Source organism: Hemitrygon akajei, chromosome 8 (assembly GCF_048418815.1).
Source record: "Hemitrygon akajei chromosome 8, sHemAka1.3, whole genome shotgun sequence".
In the NCBI taxonomy this organism is placed as follows: Eukaryota; Metazoa; Chordata; class Chondrichthyes; order Myliobatiformes; family Dasyatidae; genus Hemitrygon; species Hemitrygon akajei.
This window is the reverse complement of record NC_133131.1, coordinates 14,219,971-14,241,355: the sequence shown is the minus strand read 5'-3', so window position 1 is coordinate 14,241,355 and position 21,385 is coordinate 14,219,971. Positions and strand designations below refer to the sequence as shown.

Sequence of the window (21,385 nt, the reverse complement as noted above, 5' to 3'; positions counted from 1 at the left end):
CATTTCCACAGAACCAATACTGCATATTTAACACATAAAATATTTCTGTTAAATCTTTAAAGCTTACCCTGAATTAAAAATCCCTGTTTTCAAGACCAATACTGTAACTGACACCAATTAAAAAAGGGATCATTTTTGTAATACTTTAAAATGATTTAAGGATATCTACAATACTCACATCATCACACTGGTGTTTCCCTACCAGACTGTGATAACCAGCCATAGGCTCTCCACCTCAATCAAATTAAAGACTTATTATTTCAAGATCTGAGTGTCACTGGCAAAATGTGGTCTAGTTAGGGTTTTCTACCTGAATATTATACATGTTTTTAACTTCATCTGAATCTACTTCCTGATTGCTTATAAGAGTCCTGCATTACAACCACTTAGCTCCTTTATTCCATCTGATTAGCTTTTAATTTTATTCCAAGTTTGGTCTGTGCATGCTTGGCACTGATGGCACTTGTGCACAATGCTACATTTGTCAACATGAAAAAAAAGACTTCTGCCAAATATAAACATATTCTTCCATTGTACCAAAATCAAACTGCAAACTAATTTTGAAAGTATGCCCCGATTACATGACCTAATCTCTTGTCATTCACAAATCTTTATCTAGATAATGAAAATGGATCCAATAGGAGCGGAGCAGCAGTCCCAACCTAGGTCCCCACCAGACTCTACAATATTAGTAGACATTCATCTAATAATAGGATCTACTTTATTTGTTACCTGATGAAGACTGGCACACACAAGAGAAAAACCTAGGACAAAACTACCAGCATTGTATGGTTTCAGTTTGGGGATGAAGGTGAATTGCAGAAAGCTGAGCAATTTAATGTTTGCAATAAATCATTTAACTTCCAATCACAGGACTAAAAACATTTTAAATATGAAGACCCACTGTAAGCAAACTACTTGAAATACTAAATCTTGCATGAATAAAAAATCCACAGACATTATCTTCAGGTGCAAGGTCACTATTTCAGTTCAAGATTTAGAACTGACTTTTGGTAAGGCATCCATTTTTATGCTGACCTTTGAGTCCAATATTCTTGACGTCAAATTGCTTCGATCTTAGTTCCTACCTCATCCAAAACCATGCTACTATAACTGTCACCCATGCTTTTGTCAGTTCCAGGATGAACTGTTCAGAATCAAACTTATTATCATTGACATACATAATGAAACTTGTTTTGTGACAGCAATACAGAGCAAGACATAAAAATTCCTATGACATACAATCAATAAATAATAACTATATAATTAAATAGTGTGAAAGTTTAAGATAAACTATTGCAAAAAAGTGCTTTATAATAGAATCAGGTTTATTATCACCGGCACGTGATGAGAAATTTGTTAACTTAGCAGCAGTAGTTCAATGCAATACATAATCTAGCAGAGAGGGGAAAAAAACAATAATAAACAAATCAATTACGTATATTGAAGAGATTATTAAAAATGTGCGAAAACAGAAATACTATATATTAAAAAGGTGAGATAGTGTCCAAGGCTTCAAAGTTCATTCAGGAATTGGATGGCAGAAGAGAAGAAGCTGTTCCTGAATCGCTGAGTGTGTGCCTTCAGGCTTCTGTATCTCCTAACTAATGGTAACAGTGAAAAAAGGGCATGCCCTGGGTGATGAAGGTCCTTAACAATGGACGCTGCCTTTCTGAGACACCACTCCCTAAAGATGTCCTGGGTACTTTGTAGCCTAGTGCCCAAGATGGAGCTAACTAGATTTACAATCTTCTGCAGCTTCTTTCGGTCTGGTGCAGTAGTCCCTCTATACCAGACAGTGATGCATCCTGTCAGAATGCTCTCCATGGTACTATAGACGTTCTTGAGTGCATTTGTTGACATGCCAAATCTCTTCAAACTCCTAATAAAGTATATCCGCTGCCTTGCCTTCTTTATGACTCCATCAATGTGTTGGGACCAGGTTAGATCTCAGATCTTGACACCAAGGAACTTGAAGCTGCTCACTCTTTCCACTTCTGATCCTTCTATGAGGATTGGTATGTGTTCCTTCGCCTTACCCTTCCTGAAGTCCACAATCAGCTCCTTTGTCTCACTTACGTTCACCATTCCACTAGTTGGCATATCTCACTACTGTACACCCTCTTGTCACCACCTGAGATTCTACCAACAATGGTTGTATCATCAGCAAATTTGTAGATGGTATTTGAGCTATGCCTAGCCACACAATCATGTGTATACAGAGAGTAGAGCAGTGGGCTAAGCACACACCCCTGAGGAGCGCCAGTGTTGATCGTCAGCGAAGAGGATATGTTATCATCAATCCACACAGAATGTGGTCTTCCGGTTAGGAAGTCGAAGATCCAATTACAGGGGGAGGTACAGAGGCCCAGGTTCTGCACTTCTCAATCAGGATTGTGGGAATGATGGTATTAAATGCTGAGCTATAGTCGATGAACAGCATCCTGACATAGGTGTCTGTGTTGTCTAAGTGGTCTCAAGCCATGCAGATTGCACCTGCCATTGACCTATTGTGACAATATGCAAATTGCAATGGGTCCAGGTCCTTGTTGTGGCAGGAGTTCGGTCTGGTCATAACCAACCTCTTAAAGCATTTAATCACTGTTGATGTGAGCGCTACCGGGCGATAGTCGTTAAGGCAGCCCACATTATTCTTCTTTGGCACTGATATAATTGTTGCCTTTTTGAAGCAAGTGGGAACTTCTGCCTGTAGCAGTGAGAGATTGAAAAGGTCCTTGAATACTCTCGCTAGTTGGTTGGCACAGGTTTTCAGAGCCTTACCAGGTACTCCATCGGGACCTTCTGCCTTGCGAGGGTTCACTCTCTTTAAAGACAGTCTAAAATCGGCCTCTGAGACAGAGATCAAATGGTCAGCAGGTACAGCAGGGATCTTCACAGCTGTGGTTGTGTTCTTCCTTTCAAAGCATGCATAGAAGGCGTTGAGTTCATCTGGTAGTGAAGCATTGCTGCCATTCAAACTATTGGGTTTCACTTTGTAGGAAGTAGTGTCTTGCAGTCCCTGCCAGAGTTGCCGTGCATCTCATCTGATATTGCCTCCAACCTCATTCTAAATTGTCCCTTCACCCTTGAAAAAGCACTCCACAAATCATATCTGATTTTCTGGTACAGACCTGGGTTGCCAGACTTGAATGTCACAGATCTAGCCTTCAGCAGATGACGTACCTCCTGGTTCATCACGCCTTTCGGTTTGGGAATGTACAGTGAAGGTTCTTTCACTTTCTATACAGTCTTCCATTAAATTAGATTCTTCTTGATTGAATTTCTGTATTTCAACCTACTCACCTTTTCACAATAGTCTGTGGCTACTCAGCATTTTAAATCCATATTCTCAAATTCAAATTTATTTAAAAGCACTCTTTTCCAACTCCAACATCTGATAAATGTATTGGTCCAAGTATCTCAATGTTACTTTATTGACAACTGTGCCTTAACTACTCTAGGCCAAGATCTGGTATTCTTTTTTTCAATGATTTTGGTCTCCTTTCCTCCCTACTTAAAAGATCCTATTTTAAAACCACTTTAATCAAAATTTAAATTGCTCATCCTAAAGTTTCATTCTCTATTTTTTTCCTCACGAAACACACCAAGACCACTTCCATGCACATACATTTTCAATAAATTGCAGTTTTAAATAAGCTCCTAGATTACATTCAGCATTGCCCTGAATGTAACTATAACTCTATTTCCCCATAACCTTTTGGCCACATGGATTTGACAAATTCCACCTTGAAATTATTCAGACTTCTTCCATGCTTTAAGGGAGTTCCAAATACACCAGCACCAAACAGGTCACAGCTTATTTTCAATCAGTGATCCCAAGAGGAAATGTCTTTTCCATATGCACCCAAGCAAGAGCTTTCAGCTATTAATGATCTATCATATGGTTTTGCTCTTCTATACCAGAAGTCTACGATATAAACTTCAGAGAAGTTTATTCAAACATGAATGTTTGGTTTAACTACAAGAACTGCAGGGGACAAATTATCTAACCAAATCTCTACCTGCAATAATATAGTCTCAAATTCAAGTCTGATGACCAAATTACAAGAGGTCCAGGTACAATCTCTGGAAAGCAAACACATGGGTGAAGTGGCAAATCCTGACTAAACTGAATCAACGAAGGATGCTCAACAATTACAGCATGGCTTGAATACTACCACTTCTTATAAAGTTATATCAAGCAACTTCGGCAACACCAGGGCTTCATTTCCAGATGAGCTCAACGCCTTCTATGCTCACTTTGACTATCAAAACATAGAGGTACCATCATGGACTCACACATGATCCTGTGATTTCAGTCTCAGGCTGACACGTGAGCAGCCTTCAGGAGAAAGAACCCATGATAAACATCCAGCCCAGATGGGGTGTCCGGCCAAGTACAAAAAACTGTTAATCAACTGGCTGGAGCGTTCACTGAGATCTTTAACCTCTCGCTTCAGCAGTCTGCGATGCCCATCTGCTTCAAGCAGGCTTCAATTATACCTGTGCCTGAGAAGAACATGGTAACCTGTCTCAATGACCATTGTCCAATAGTAATTACATTCACAATGACGAAGTGTTTTGAGAGGTTGGTGATTAAACATATGCACTCCTGCCTGAGAAGCTACTTGGATCTGCTCTAATTTGCTACTGGAACAACAAGACCACAGCAGATGCCATCTTATTGGCTTAACCCAGGAACATCTGGACAGCAAAGATGCAAACATCAGGATGCTCTTAATCAACTACATCTCAGCATTCAATATCATCAACCCCTTTGAACTAATCAATAAGTTTGAAGGCCTTGGCTTCAATACCCCCTTATGCAACTGGATCCTCGTTTTCCTCAGTTGTAGACACCAGTCAGTTCAGGTTGGCAACAAGATCTCCTCCTCAATCTCTATCAGCTTAGGTGCAACACAAGTCTGTGTACTTATCCCTCTGCTCCACTCACTTTACACTTATGACTGTGGCACAGCTCCAATGCCAGATTCAAGTTTGCTGATGACACCACTGTCATGGACCAAATCAAAGGTGGCAATCAATCATCATATAGGAGGGAAATTGAAAACCTGGCTGAGTAGTCCCATAACAACGACCTCTTATTCAATGTCAACAAAACCAAGGAGCTGTTAATTGAATAGGAGGAGAAAACCAGAGGTCCATGTGCCAGTCCTCATCAAAGAACAGAGGTGGAGAGGGTCAACAACTTTAAATACCCATTATTATTTAACAGGACGTTGTCCTGGGCCAAGCACACAAGTGTCATTACAAAAAAAGAACAAAGAAAAAAGAACTTCTACTAAGGAAGTAGAAGTGCCTCTACTTCCTTAGGAGTTCGTGAAAATTCAGCAAGACATCCAAGTCATTGACTAAATTCTATAGATGTGCAGTGGAAAGTATATTGACTAGCTGCATCACAGCCTGGTATGGAAACACCAATGCCCTTGAAAGGAAAATCCTACAAAGTGTCGTGGATGCAGCTTCATCCATCATAGGTAAAACCTGCCCTACCACTGAGCACATTACACAAAACATTGCCGCAGGAAAGCAGCATTTATCATCAGAGACACCCACCTCCAGGGCATGCTCTCTTCTCACTGCTGTCATCAGCAAGTTGGTATAGGAGCCACAAGACTTACACCATTAGGTTCAGGAACAATTATTACCCCTCAACCATCAGGCCCTTGGACCAAAGGGGATCACTTCACTCAACTTCACTTGCCCCATCACTGAAATGCTCCCAAAACTAATGGACTCACTTTCAGGGACTCTTCATCTCATGTTCTCAATATTTATTAATTATTTATTACTTATTTGTGTATTTGCTCAGTTCGTTGGCTTTTGCATACTGTGTGAATGGCCAAGTTGGTGCGGTCTTTCATGAATTCTATTATGATCATTACTCTATTATGGATTTATTGAGAATGCCTGCAAGAAAATAAATCTCAGTGCTGTATATGGTGACATACCTTACTTCAATAATAACCTTCCTTTGAACATGCGATCACAAGTTCTTCATTAATAAAGTGTCAAAAGTTTTTGGCCAGTCAAAAGCTGGAGCAGTTAGACACATTTCTAACCCTAGAGCAGGGGTGGCCAACCTTTTACATTCCATGCGTCAATTTTTCCATGCACGAGTTCAGATGCACCATACAACTCTTGTACCCCATTCAATTCTTGTTAAAATGTTAATATACACATACTTAGCATTTTTACATGATATATTGATTTAATATAAAAACAAGATAAATATTACTTACCTTAATGAGACTTTTAACAAATATATTTTGTCTTTTGATTTCTTCCTTCTTCTTAATCACATATTCTTTCCGTAATTCAGACCCAAGTACTAGCTTCAGTTTTCCTTCTATTTCAGTCTGATGTTGTGCTTAATAGTGTCTACTAAGATCATGTCTTCTATTATGCGAGAAAGTGTTTTCACAAACAATGCAGAACAGTTTTCCTGACAGACCCGCTATAAATAAGAACTCATTTTCCCACTGTTCATTGAATTCACGCTTACTATCACTTTCTGCTTTTCTTTTGCTTGTTTTCTTTTGCACTGTGATGGGTAACTGAATGTAAAAACAAGGCTTAATTTTCAAAAAAGTACAAAACTGCAAATGTTCACAAAGGACAAACAAAGCACAACTCTGTAGCGCACAAGTGTCAATTGTACACTGACTGGCAAAAACCTGCAACGCACCGCTGGTGCAGACACCTGGCACCTCAGGATCAAACAAGTATCAAATGTGTATTGAACAGTTGTGGAACGACTACAGAACAAAAGTCCTTCTTTCCTAGTTTGACTCATTGAACATTTTTAAAAAATTGAAAACAGATTAATGTGAACGATCAAACACGAGGAAATCTGCAGATGCTGGAAATTCAAACAACAACTATAGATGCTGCCTGGCCTGCTGTGTTCTACCAGCATTTTGTGTGTGTTGTTTTAATGTGAACGAAGATAACATTCGCTAAAAGATGTGCATGAAATAATAAAATTGCTAAAAATAATTGCTAAGTTTTAGATTTATTCTCAGTAAAATCCATTTCTAGCTCTAAGCTACTTGAATTCCTGCTATAGATTTTTTTTTATACAAATTGGTTTTTGGTTAATACTTTTTACATGAGTAGGCTTACTTTTTTATTATTATCACTGGGGTGCAATGCGCCACTTCTGATCATTCAACGCGCCACTTTTGGCGCATTGCGCCATAGGTTGGCCATCCCTGCCCTAGAGCAACACCGTTCTTCTGTTACTCAATGTTAACCATTATTCCTATAAAATCCTATTACTTATCAAAAATCAAGAAACCAGGACTGGGTAAGGTAATGTTCCTTTGCCCAGCCATAATTTAGTAGTGTTATTACATCAACAGTAATATATTGTTCATCTAGACAACTCTGCATCTTGGTTCCATTCAAGTCAATATAAGTTAGGATAGAAAAGAATTAAGCACACCAACTGATCAAAAAGTAAAAGGATTGAAAAGGAATAGTAGAGATGTATCAACCATCACTGAGACAGAAGCATTAGACAGCTATTAGTTTATCTTTCCTAGATACACACTGGAAAATGGAAACTGCTGGACACCAGCCCATTTATTATAAAGCACAACAATAGCACTATTGTCTAGTCACAGAAGTCACCTATTATAAATTAATCCACAAAATTCTATGTTCCATACTTAGTAAGTATGTGTAAAGATAATCCCCTAATGTTGAAAGCTTGGTGTACCACACATCCAAATTAACTGCTTTCCTATTATATGCACAGCTCAATTACTGATTTACTTATTTGAAAATGCAGTATGCTAAGAAAAAATAATTTGCATTGAAACAATCAACACAATTTACTCCGTCTGTCTCTGGGAAAAATCATTTTTGTAAATTAGTTTTTAATTTATTCTTCTTGGCAGTCTCACCAAATATATGAAACAGCTGATCAGGGTAAATAGCTAATTATTTTTTATTTCTTCTTTAATATCAATGTTCCTTTCCTTACAACCATCTTTTCCCACATGTAAACCTTTGTCCTTAAAAGCCCACATAAATACTGAAAATTTTAGTTGCCTCCTTTTGTCTCATTTCAGTAACAAATATTCTTTGTTTTACAGAATGCAGTTTAGTATGCAAACTGTCATTTTCAGTGAAATTATGAAATAGCAGAATTACATCACTACTTAATCTCAATTTTGACCTTTATCCCTCTGATTTATGCACCTGCACCAGGCATAGTGGCAAAAGTTTTCATTTACTGTCAATCAGGACTCCCAGATTACTTTCATTTTCCAAAACATTTTTTCCCCTTCCAATTGATATCAATGTATGCTTGATTTTTGTCTTGAGTAAAAGTACTCTCGACTGAAATTTACATCTCATCTTATATTTGAACCCACTTCAACTTATTACTGTTTAATTTTGCAATATAACTACATTAACTTTACCTGAAATCATGGCAGATAAACTTTTGACCTCTATCATTTATGAAGCCACTCCAACTCATTTCAAAAGAGTTGAAGAAAGGAAGCATGACTAGGACTACCAAAAAGCAAATCCCATCCTCCTCAAACAATGTTGGATCTACCTTTTGTACAAAATTAATCATAATTAGAAACCAGTTGCAATTCATCCTCACTTCATCCAAAATTGCTTCCCTCCCAAAGATTGGGAACAAAAACTAGGCTAAACATTTCAGGGGATAACAGAGGTGGTGTTATAGAATTTGAGAAACTAATAATCAGATAAGCCAAGACAACATCTGATCGCATGGATGGAGGTAATATTCTAGACAATATCAGTGAAACCAAATTTTGGGCTATGGTGTCTGGTGACATTTTTGAATGATGTTTGATGTTATGTTTTCCTGTGTTAGATACAATGGAGATCAAGATGCTCTGGTATTATGAATTGTTTCCTCCTACATCACAAGAATTAGAAAGCTTAGAAAATCCAAATAGAATCTCCAAATTTCAAGAGACTTCATGTAGTTCAGGATTCAATGGGCTGAATTAGAGATTTTGCAAATAAGTAACTGATTTGGAAGGTCAAGTAAGCAAATAAACAAAACATTGAAGTCTATGATGAACATGACAGTGAAGTACTGCAGATGCAACACAAAATAGCATGCTTGTACATCAAAGAAAATTTTAACAGAAAACAGCAATTATAAAACTTATTGTGAAAAGAAAATGTAGGATGGAACAGATTGCTAGCTGAACAATCAGATACACAACTGGTCATGCAAACACACTACTTTGTTTTTGTATGTCTTGTACCTGGTACAGTTCTTAACACAATTTACAATCCCAAAGAATAGTTGCCCATGTATACTGATGTTGATACATGTATATAAACCTATATTGTACACATTCTACACAAGGACTGTGACACAATGACATCATACTCAAGGAATTTTGCTTAAGTTTTCAATTCTTGGATGTATTCATATCATATTTTAATCAAGGTCACTTTTTTAAACCTCATCCAAAAATATTAAAAACTTGAAGACATAAGAGATTGTAATTTTTTTTGTAACCACAAATGGAAAGAGTAGTATTAAATAATCTGAGAAATTACTGATCAAGATCTAATTTCTAATTGCTGAGAATCCAGAGTTCTGCAAAACAGGAGACTTAACTAGACATTGGGAAAAAAAATCCTAAATTTCCCTCCAATAATAAACTTAAAAGAAACTTGTTATGAGGTTTAACCTGGAACGTTAATGACATTTCTCTTTCCACCATGCCACCTGACCTGTTGAATATTTCTAATGTTTTCTGTTTTTATTTGAGAAAAATATTACCCATATTCGGCCGGCTAAAGTATAAACTTATCCACTAAAATCTGCTTATATTATCCAACAACTGCATTTTTGATAGTCAATAACTGCAACACTCCCACTGCCTCCAGCTAGATTAGGACAATCATCAATGTTCTCACATCTGATAGAGTTCTAACAACTCCCTGTTATAAAGCTCAGTGTTGGATGCATACCACATAAGCATAGCTACTTGCCTTCCCAAACAGTCAAATTAACTTTCATTGTTTAATTCACATAAAACGTCCACTTAAGGGATACTACATGGTGTCCAGAGAAAACAATTGCAGAAACCAGCTCTTGAACAAAATACAAGGATTTCTGAAAAGGAATAGCAATTGCCCATATGGAATCACATGTAAAGCTATGCTCCTGCCATCCACATCAGCCTATTCCATGATTTAATAAGATAATGGCTGACCCTCTAACACCAAGTCTATATCCATTGATGCATTTGATGTTCAAAACTATATATTTAAAAAACAATTTGCAGAGTTGCTGAACAAAAACAAAATCATGTGAATTGCCTGCTTGGAAAATTAGTTACATTATGTTTTAGCCAGTTATTTCAACCAACTCTATTTCTCAATTTAACTACTCTAATCCCAAGCAAAATGTGCAAACTGCAGAAAATGCATTGGTCCTTCTTGACTGATTATCTTCAACAAACTACTTGGAAGTTTGTCAATTTCTGTTCTAATATAGAATTTAAAAGAGACAACACAACTTAAGGTAGCTCCTCATCCCAAGAGCTTCCACGGGAATGGCAACACTGTGGTTATGCTTTTGAACTACTGATTTGAAGCCAATGTACCACTGATTTGAGCTAGAGAATTGAAATTCAAGTAATTAAGCAAATCCAGGATAAGGCTATCTAAACGACTATACTGTCAAAGACTTATCTGTTTATTTAACATCCTGCAGAAAATGAAGTTTCCTTACCTTTTTGGATATTTCACCTAAATTGAATGAATTGATTACCTTTGGTATTTACTTTTCAAAGATTTGTTGCTGGTTCAGTATTATTCAACTTTATCATCTGTTCTATCTTCTCCCCTCTCCCATAGGGAAAAAACTGAAAACACACATCACCAGGCTCAAGGGCAGCTTCCACCCCGCTACAAGATTACTGGGTGGTTCCCTGGCACAATAAAATTGACTTGACCTCATGATCTACCTTAATATGATCTTGCAGCTCACTGTATCTGCACTGCACTTTCTCAGTAGTTTTCGCACTACATTCCGCATTGATTTTTATCTTGTACTACTTCAAGGCACTGTGAAATGAATTGATCTAAATGAACAGTATACAAGACAAGATATTCCCTGAACATTAGTACAAGTGACAATAGTAAACAAATTATAATTTTGTGTGTTGCTCTAATTCCTTCAGAACATATATAATAGTACAAAACAAAATATAAATGATCCTGTTTAGGTGTCAAATATTAGACTTCTTAGCTATCCAATCTAAGCTGAATCCTTTAAGAATCCAAATTTAGACAATTATTTCTTTGAAATGAATTACAAGTACTATTTTATCTTTATATTTAGTTATTGTCTATTAACCTATAACATAATACCAATCTTTGTCAAATTTTCAACACATTGAAAGTCAAAACAGAAATTGTCAACTTCAAAGTTGCCTTACATTTCCATTGTAAATGGAAAGTTAGAAAGCACTTTAACTTATATATTTTTTGAAATCTGAACTAAGAAACCAGCAACAAAAGGACACCATTTAGTTGAAGATAATACAAATTCAGCACCAGCAACATAATAAATTGTAATATGGATGATTCACATCCATTCCTGTACACTGATTCACCAAAAGCCACTACATCAGGGACTGCATGATTAAAACATGAACTGACGTTTTGCCAAATTTTAATTCACAAACTAGAGTCGGTAGCAAAATGTGCTCCCAGAATGAGACAATTTTCAAAGAAATGTTGACACCAGTTTCTTAACCACCTAATATTAGCAGTTAAAGATTACAGTCTTCAATATCCAACATTGAGCCAATTTTTGAAGTTAAGCTTTTTGTGCATCTAATGAAGGAAAAATAGAAAAGGCATTTTGTCCCCATTTTATAAATACCACAAATATGGAAATCAAAGCATTCTAACCTGAAAATGAATAAGCCAAGAATGATAGGGTGACAAAATCAAGGATGAATGAAAAGTTAAATTAATAGTTCAGTTCTGAGTATCGAGCAGCTAGATGGAATTGTAGGAATACTTCACACACAAAAGTAAATGTGAAAACAATGTTTTATAAACATAGAAGCCTTCTGAATTCAGAAATGCAACACTACAGTTTGTTAAAGCAGTCAAGATCCCTGCTGTCACAGCTTAACTGTACTGTTGCAGCCTAAACAAATTAAACAGACGGGTGTTAATTTCAAACCCTAATCTATCTCTGTGCATAATAAGCCTCATATTTAGTTAATAGCCTAGCTTCTCAGATACAAATTTTCATGTTACACTAACATTAATACTTTGTACATTAATATAACGTCCACTCTGAATTATCACTGTCCATCACAAATCATGAAATCAATAGCATTTCACTGTCAGGTGCAAGTTAGAAGACTGGAAAAATAGGAATAGACCACTCAGTCCTCCAAGCACGCTTCGCTACTCAATGCATCCATGCTTGATCAGCATCTCAAATCCATTTACCCACCTCTGTTCCAATTCATAGAAACCTTCACTCATAAAAACTATCAGCTCCTCAAATACTAATTCTGTGTCAAAAACAATTATGCATGGCCTTTTTCAATCCTCCTTATGGAAATTGAGGTAAAAATCAAATATTTCCAGTAGTATACACAGTCTTGTTGATGTATTACAGACCAAGACTGAAAAATCAATGCTATACAAAGTGGAGCAATCTCACCCTCACCAATGTTATCATGCTCCCCATAAGTTTTTAGCTCTCTTCTCCTTGTGCAGTACACTTAAAATGAAATATTAAATCTGAACATTTCATTATGATGGTTCAGTTAATAAACAAAATGGGAAGGATTTAGTTTTGTATTCAATTCCCCTTTCCACGTAAAATTACTGATTAAGAATTTCATCATGGACCATCAAATGAAAACAAAGCATCAGCATTCGTCAGGCCTAAATTGGATTATGCCAGTATACTTTATACAGCAGATGCAACTGAAGAAGTCACAAGGAAAAACTCCAGTATTTGTGAACAATTTCTTGCCACATAAGTGCTATATAAACATTAGACCATCTTCATAATCCTCTCCCCAGAATGAAAAGGTTATGGGAATGTAAATAAGTAGTTGCTATTAGGCTGCCATTTGCAACTGAAATGTGATATCATAAGTCACAATAATGGATCAATGTATGCCCCATTGATAAAAATGCTATAATGTATAATATATTGAAACAAATGTATGAAGCCATGATTTTTTGATATGGGCAATATTCCATTTTAAAGAAAATTATATTGAAAATGATAGTGCCAAAACTATACCTGTAATACAGAAAATGTAAAATTAGCAGCATTTCTGAAAGGCACTGGCCAAACTCTCCAAGCTAACATTAGGCCTTTGTGTCCAAATTAGGTTATTTGAAATTTTAAATATCAAAAAAATCTTGACAGAAAATGTAAAAGAAAATTGAAGTGAACCATTCAATTGCAACATGCAAAATAGATTTTCCTTTGACAATACATAACCTACATTCCAAATACAGATAATCAAGAAAAGGATTTTGAAAGTACAAATCCCTTCTGATCACCCTTTTTCCTTTGGACAAAACTGTATTTCCCACATGAAGAAATTCACAGTAATGGGAAATTGAGTCGTCAGTTTAATTAAAAATGCAAATCTATAACTTGTCTATTTGGACCTCCAGTGAATTGTTTAAAACTAAGATTTAATGTATTATTACAATTGAGTTAATGCTTTACTTAAACTGTTTTTAAAGCATATTGGTTTTAGATTTTGAAAATGTAGAGAAAAATCAACTCAGAATCTAATCTATATGGAAATATAATGTGTCAGAAACTTTTCAAAAGCAAAACAAAAAATAATTTGAGAAATACAAGATTAAAATTAGGCAAGTATCTGACAAATTTTACAAAATGATGTATTTTTCATTTTTATTCTGAACAGCTACTTCTTGAGGCTCCATTCAGACCAATAATATCCTGACACATTTACTAATGCAATTAACATTTAAGAAACAATTTTGCAATTATTAGTTTAAAAATTTGTTTTCAGTAGAAATGCCCATAATAAAACCTGCCAAATCAATGTCCAAATTAAATCCTAGATGACTTTCCTAGCCACTGCTGAAATTGCTCAATAATTTACATTTTAAATTACATTTCTCCAGTTAAAATATATTTTAAGGAAGATCACGTGGTGTCAAGTTAGCAAAATGCTAATAAAAAGTCAATTTGGTTATGGAACTAAGAATAGGAACAGTGAAAGATAGCTGCTTGAAAATTGATGCTAGTCTCTCACCACACTGATTACAAAACAAATGATCACATTTACAGGCACCAAAATAACATGTATTTTTCCCTGGTTACATGTTATTTTGACACATAAAATTGCATGCATTATATTGATTTTATTACCAAACTAAAAATGACATTCTAATTTTTAACATTCACAGAATTAAAAATCAGTTCACAGTTTAAAGAAGATATTATACCGTGCACTATAACAATCATTGACACATTCAACGAAAGCTTTCTGCAAAATCAGCAGGGTTGATAAAAGAAAAAAATGGATTTAAAATGCCGTGATGTTAATCCTGCATCACTAGAAAGCAAGATGTGGCTTATGGCACTGCATCGACCATGAAAATATGACAACTAAAGCACAGAAAAACGGGTCATGAGATATTGCATCAGGTTTCTAGGATCATAAAGCACTAAAGCAAAAAAAACCTCTAAACATTCAGCATTTATATACCTGTACATATCGATAATAATTGGATAACACCCGGTTTGGGCGTCTCACAAGTCAAGATCCACCCTGCGGTAAAAAAAATCTTGTTCCTCCTCACTCCACCCAAACTCATCAGTACTGCTCATGACCTGCAACCTTGCCCATCCATTCTATTACGCACAGTTTTATTTCAATAAAGTAGAAATGAATGGATTAGACTTGGTACGCCTAGTAGCCGGGCGTCGGCCACACCAGAGTGAAAAAAAATTACCAACCTGCATTTTTCGTACATAGAAAGGAATTGGGTCAAACTCCCAGCGAAAATAATGGAACAAATAAAAAAATGGATGGCCGTTTCTTGAAAGGCCACGTCGGCGACTTTTAGATCATTTTAAGAGGCTGCGTGAGAAAGGTACTCGAAGGTCGTAGAAAAAGTCATCAGTAACGATAGACCCGGATCATATGAAGGCTTTACCAACGGCCGGACGCCATTTTATTACCACACAGCAAGGCAGCAGCCACATAATCTGAAAGGAAGCCCTCCCTCCCTCCCTCCTCCCACCCATCCCCGGCTTTTTTCTCCACCCGGCGCCGCGTTTAATCAGCCTCACAGCCATTACAAACCTCCATCAACTCACCCTGAAGAAAGTCGGCTTCGACGCGGAGGGCTTACAGCGACCATTCAGACAAAAATCCGGAGGTTTTTACGGCTGTCAAACACGATTGCAGCCTCCCCCCCTCGCTCAAACTGTTTTTTTCTCTCTCGCTCTCCTCTACGCTGCCGTGCGGAGTCTGCGCAGAACAGGCTGCGCACATCAATCGGTCCGTTTTTTTTCCTCCCTCTCTCCGGGTTCCGTCCGCCTCCTACCCGAAGTGACAGAAGGGCCGCTTGCACGCCTGCGCACTGCTCCTCGGACGGGCGCCGAGAACTCACCGACTCCCCGCGCGATGCTACCTTGCGCCTGCGCAGACCCAGGATGCAAGGACAACTAAAGCGCGCGGGCGTGCCCGAGGACGATCATCAACTCCGGCTGTTGGGGCGCATGCGTTGTTGGCTGACGTTAGCGTGAACCCGCTTGGAAGGCGGGGTCGCGCATAAGCCTGCGCGGTATGTTTGTGACGAAGGATTTCATAACGCGCGCTTTGAGAAAAAAATTGAGAGGTGTGAGCGTGATTGCTATGTTTTTTTTAATTGAAAGATGTTGTCTTTATATCTAAACGCATCTTCATGATTCATGTCTCGATAGTGAGGGAACTATTGGGGTTTTGTGAGGAACCTTGTTATTTCCCATTTTAAATCTAACGTAAATCAGAGACGAATGTTCATTCAGATAGATCAGCCAAGTGATTGTGTGAGGAATAGTACAAGGGCAAAGCGGAGTTTCCACTCCATGTATTTTATGAACTGGTATTGAGAGTTTATATATTCCAGTTCCGGGGTGATAGTGGAGGTAGAATCATATGATGGTTTCAGAAAGGAGCTGAATATGAATCTGAAGGAAAATAATTTGTAAATCTATAGAGAAAGCACAGACAGTTGGATTTGTTAATACAGTAGAGCCAGAGTAGTCCTGATAGACCAAATAATTTCTCTCCGGATAGTGCTCATTCTGTAATCCCGTAGTCTATTGGCACAATGAAGATTACTATTTTTATGTCTCCCATTGTCCACTTTTCAAAGGTTGAGATTTGAAGAAGATTAACTTCAATGACCTTGTATACCTAGAATCATCATTGACCTGACACCCAACTAATCAAGTCAAGTCTAGTCACTTTTTATTGTCATTTCGACCATAACTGCTGGTACAGTACACAGTAAAAACGAGACAACACTTTTCAGGACCATGGTGTTACATGATACAGTACAAAAACTAGACTGAACTACATAAAAAAAAACACAAAAAAACTACACTAGACTACAGACCTACCCAGGACTGCATAAAGTGCACAAAACAGTGCAGGCATTACAATAAACCAGACAATAGGGCAGTAAGGTGTCAGTCCAGGCTCTGGGTATTGAGGAGTCCGATAGCTTGGTCGTGAGAGCCCGAATGCTTCAGTGCCTTTTCCCAGACTGCAGGATGGAGAAGAGTTTGTATGAGGGGTGCGTGGGGTCCTTCATAATGCGGATGCAGCTTGTAGTGTAAATGTCCGTAATGGCGGGAAGACAGACCCCAGTGATCTCAGCTGACCTCACTATCTGCTGCAGGGTCTTGTGATCCGAGATGGTGCAATTTCCGAACCAGGCAGTGATGCAGCTGCTCAGGATGCTCTTAATACAACCCCTGTAGAATGTGATGAACTAATCCAAAGGTGCTCCTGAAATGTCAACTGTTTGCTCTTTTCCATAGATGCTGCCTGGCCTGCTGAGTTCCTCCAGCATTTTGTTTGTATTACTTTGATTTCCAGCATCTGTGGATTTTCTCTTGTTAGTGCAGATTAGAGTTTAGGTGTCTTGGTGTGATAGAGGAGACTGAAGATGCTGGAATCTGAAGCAACGCACAATGTGCTGGGAAACTCAGTGGGTTGAGCAGCATCGATGGGAGGAAAGAAATTGTTGATGATTTGGGTCGAAACCCTACATCAGGACTGAGAGTGCAAAGGCAAGATCACTAGCATAGAAAAGAGGAATGGCAAGAAAGGATGCCAAAACTATTGGTGGGCTGAGGAGGGGTATAAGGTGACAGGCAGGTTGTGCCAGGTAGGGGAAGTGAGCGGGACTGAATTTAAAGATTGTGGCAGGTGAATGATAGTTGGAGTTAGGCAAAGGGAGAGAGAGAAAAAGAAAAAAAAACAACAGATGGAGCAAGGTAGGGGAGGAGAGTGTAAAGGCAGGAGACAGCTGCTAGAGTGACGAGCAGGAGCACAGAGAGCTGGCTTCAGATATTTAAAAGAGGTGAGAAAGGGAACTATTAGAAGAGAATGAAGAGGTGAATGAAAGAGCCATATGGCGGGGGGGGGGGGGAGAGAACCTCTGTGTGATAGTGAGATGAGGCATGGGAATGGGCAATTTAGCCCACAAGTCTATGCTGACCAACCACCCATTTTATTAATTTCCTCTTTATTCATAAATTAACTAATCTTTGAGTTGCACATGCAAAATGCTGGAAGAATTCAGCAGGTCAGGCAGCATCTATGGAAGGATGTAAATAGTTGATGTTTCAGGCTGAGACCCTTAATCAGAATCATTCATAATGTGTTAAGTTACTCTAGATGTCCAGTATCTGCAGATACTTAGTTCAGCGCTTGAGCCTATTTGTGACAACTTAACTGCTCTGTCAAATCATTTCATCTCACCCTATTGGAGATATTCCCTTTCTTACGTCTTCCCTGAACTACCTTCCCTGCTATTCAAAACAAACTTCCTCTCTTTTCTAATTTTGATGAAGGACCCCAGCCTTGAAATATTGCCTGTTCACCTTTTCAAAGATGTTGTTTGACCTACTGAGTGTTTCCAGCAATTTTTTTCACTCTGGCAGATTGACCTTGAAGCTGAAGATTAATCAAGTCAAACAGTGAAATTTAAATCTAATTTCAGTCAGGGCACATATTCCCTTGGACAGAATGTCACAGGTTCCATTTCATGGCCTGTTCAATATTTATCCATCAATCAATATTACTGAAGCAGATTTCCAGCTCAATATCTCTTTGTATTTTCTTGGACCCTTCTGTATCTAAATTAATTGTGGTAACTACAACACTGATTACCATAAGACCTAGGAGCAGAATTAGGCCATTTGGCCTATTGAGTCTGCTCTGTCATTCGCTCATGGCTGATTTTTTTTATCTCTTAACCCCATTCTCCTGCCTTTTCCCCATAATCTTGATGCCCTTAGTAATTAAGTACCAATTAAACTCCACTTTAAATGTACCTAATGACACGGCCTTCAATGAATTCCACAGATTCACCACAATCTGGCTGAAGAAATTCCATTTCATCTCTGTTCTAATGGGATGTCCTTCTGAGGTTGTGCCCTCTCCCACTTTGGAAACATGTTCGGCACATTATTATTATTATTATTATTATTATTATTATTATTATTCATATTATTAAGATGGCGCCGGTATCTGGCAACTCTGCGCGTGCTCTCCTGAGCAAACTGCCCTCTACATTCACTCTATCTAACCCTTTAAATTTTCATCAGGTTTCAATGAGATTCCTCCCCCCCCCCCATTCTTCAAAACTTTAGTGAGTACAGACCCAGAGCCATCAAATGCTCCTTGTATGTTAACCCTTTAATTCCCAGGATCATTCTCATAAACCTTCTCTGGACCCTCTCCAATGTCAGTTACACCCTCTCTTCTTCATAAGCCCATCACCCTGCAGGTACATAGGCCACCAACAGCAGCTCACCAGTGTCCTCTGTCGTGAGTCAGTCTTTTAAGTTGTCCCCACATGTAGCCCATCTTCAAAGATCGTTCCTCTGCCAGAGGTGAGGTCTTTGGAGTTTCTGTTGATGTTTCTGTAGCTCTGGGTTTTTATGGGATCGGGTTGATCACCCCATTTCAATCCTCTTCTTGCACAGGGCTTGGGACTGTCCATGGTGGACTTACATCCTCTCCAATTACACTTGTGAAAGTACTTGAACAGTAATTTTTTGAAAAGGATATGAAGGGTGGTTTACAAATAAAAGTCAGTATCTTTCTTTGTAAGGGTTTAATATTGGGAAAATATGCACAACAAATTGTGACAACACACACAAAATGCTGGTGGAACACAGCAGGCCAGGCAGCATCTATAAGGAGAAGCACTGTTGACGTTTCGGGCCGAGACCCTTCTCCTTATAGATGCTGCCTGGCCTGCTGTGTTCCACCAGCATTTTGTGTGTGTTGTTTGAATTTCCAGCATCTGTGGATTTCCTCGTGTTTGTACAACAAATTGTGTATATGTTTCAGTTTTCTTTGTTGTTTTGGAACTATTCCTTTCTGCTTTACATTCCAATAGCTACCACTCATACCTCCCACCAAACTTATTTCTGGGGAAAACTATTTTAATCATTTGTCTTTGTCCACATGGCAATTTGATATGTGAAATTCAAAACACTACCTTCCAGCAATTTTACTTGAAGTGAGAGAGTTTCTCAGGCAAACTGATGATAGCCTTATCTGAGTCCTCTCTATCAATTATTGGCATTGAGATTAGAAACATACAAAGTATGAGCAGGAGTAGTTCAGTCAGTCTCTTAAGTCCCGCAGTACCATTTTCCGTGATCCTGGCTGATCTCTTTCTGACCTCCGCTCCACATTCCCATCCACCCACAGTAATCTTTCACTAGAATTCTCAAGAAATTACCTCCATCTTGTCTTAAAGGTATTCAAAGGCACAACATTCGCACCCTTTGAAGATGAGTGTTCCAAAGACTGGAGTTTATATGAGAGAAAGTTTATATCATCTGTACTAAATGGAGAATTCCATAGTTTTAAACAAAAGCCACTTGTTCTGGATTCTCTCAGAAGAGAAAATGTTCTCTTTGCATCCATCATGTCAAGATCCCTTATAATCTCTTTTTATAAAGTTGTCTCTGACTATGTCAAAGTCCAGTGGATACAAGACCAGCCTGTCTCCCTTTTACATATAAGACAACCTACTCACTCCGGGTAACAGTCTAGTCACCTTCTTTGAACTGCTCATGCACTATATTTTCTTTCAAGTAAGGGAATAAATACCATAAAAACTGCCAGTTTTACCATCATTGCTTTATATAATTAAAGTTTAGCTTTGGAATCAGATTCAGGTTTATTATTACTGACAAAGTTTGTGAAATTTGTTTTGCAGCAGCAGTACAGTGCTATACATAAACAATTAATATAAGTTACAATAAGAAATATTTAAAAAAATGTAGTGCATAAAGAGAGCAAAACCTTAGGTAGTTTTCATAGATTCATGGTCCATTCAGATGGCAGAGGGGAGGGGATGAAGCTGTTCCTAAACTGTTGAGTGTGTGTCTTCAGGTGCCTCTACCTCCTCGCTGTTTGTAGTAATGAGAAGAGGGCATGTCCTGAATGATAAATACTGCTGTCTTGAGGCATCGCCTATTGAAGATATCTTCGACGGTGAGGAGGCTAGTGCCCGTGATACCTCCCTATTAAGTGAAAATAAATGAAACAGGAGAAGCTAAAATGCTTAAGAAAATCAAAAATACTGGATATATTCATGTGAGGCAGCAACTGCAGACCATCAGGATCTCTGATGAAGACTCTTCGATGAGAAATGTTAACTTGCATTTTGTTTTCTTTTGATTTCTGTTTCTTAGAGCTCTGTAGCTTTACCTCAGAATAATGGCTTTGTTATTTTTCCTGTCATGTTGATTGTTCTCACATTTTCATGTGTATATACTACATTTCCTAGACCTAATAACCTATGCCTCTTTGTAGCCTCCTAATGCCCCTACACAATTTACTTGCTTAAACAAATTTGCACCATTGCCAAATTTAGCAATCATAAATAACTTCATTTAGATCATTAGTATTAATTTTAAGAAGCTGAGGCTTCAGCATTACCATTAGTATTTGGTAATAACAACAGATTGTCCACCCCGAATAAATATTACTGTCCAGCACAAATCATGAAATCAGTAACCCTTCACAGTCACTTACCCTGTGACACACCACTCATTACGGCTTGGTCCTACTAT

At 37.9% G+C, this 21,385-nt stretch overlaps 1 protein-coding gene across 2 annotated transcripts in view; it reads right to left on the bottom strand.

Moving 5' to 3' along the window:
- Nucleotides 1-15,673, bottom strand: part of pafah1b1a (platelet-activating factor acetylhydrolase 1b, regulatory subunit 1a) — a 100,854-nt gene extending 85,181 nt beyond the window's left edge. Inside the window, exon 1 of one of the 2 annotated variants that reach the window (XM_073053280.1) lies at nt 15,389-15,673. The gene's annotated coding sequence lies outside the window, so the exon portion shown is untranslated. The remainder of the gene's footprint in view (nt 1-15,388) is intronic. The other variant, XM_073053281.1, reaches the window with a different exon arrangement.
- Nucleotides 15,674-21,385: the final 5,712 nt, after the last annotated feature.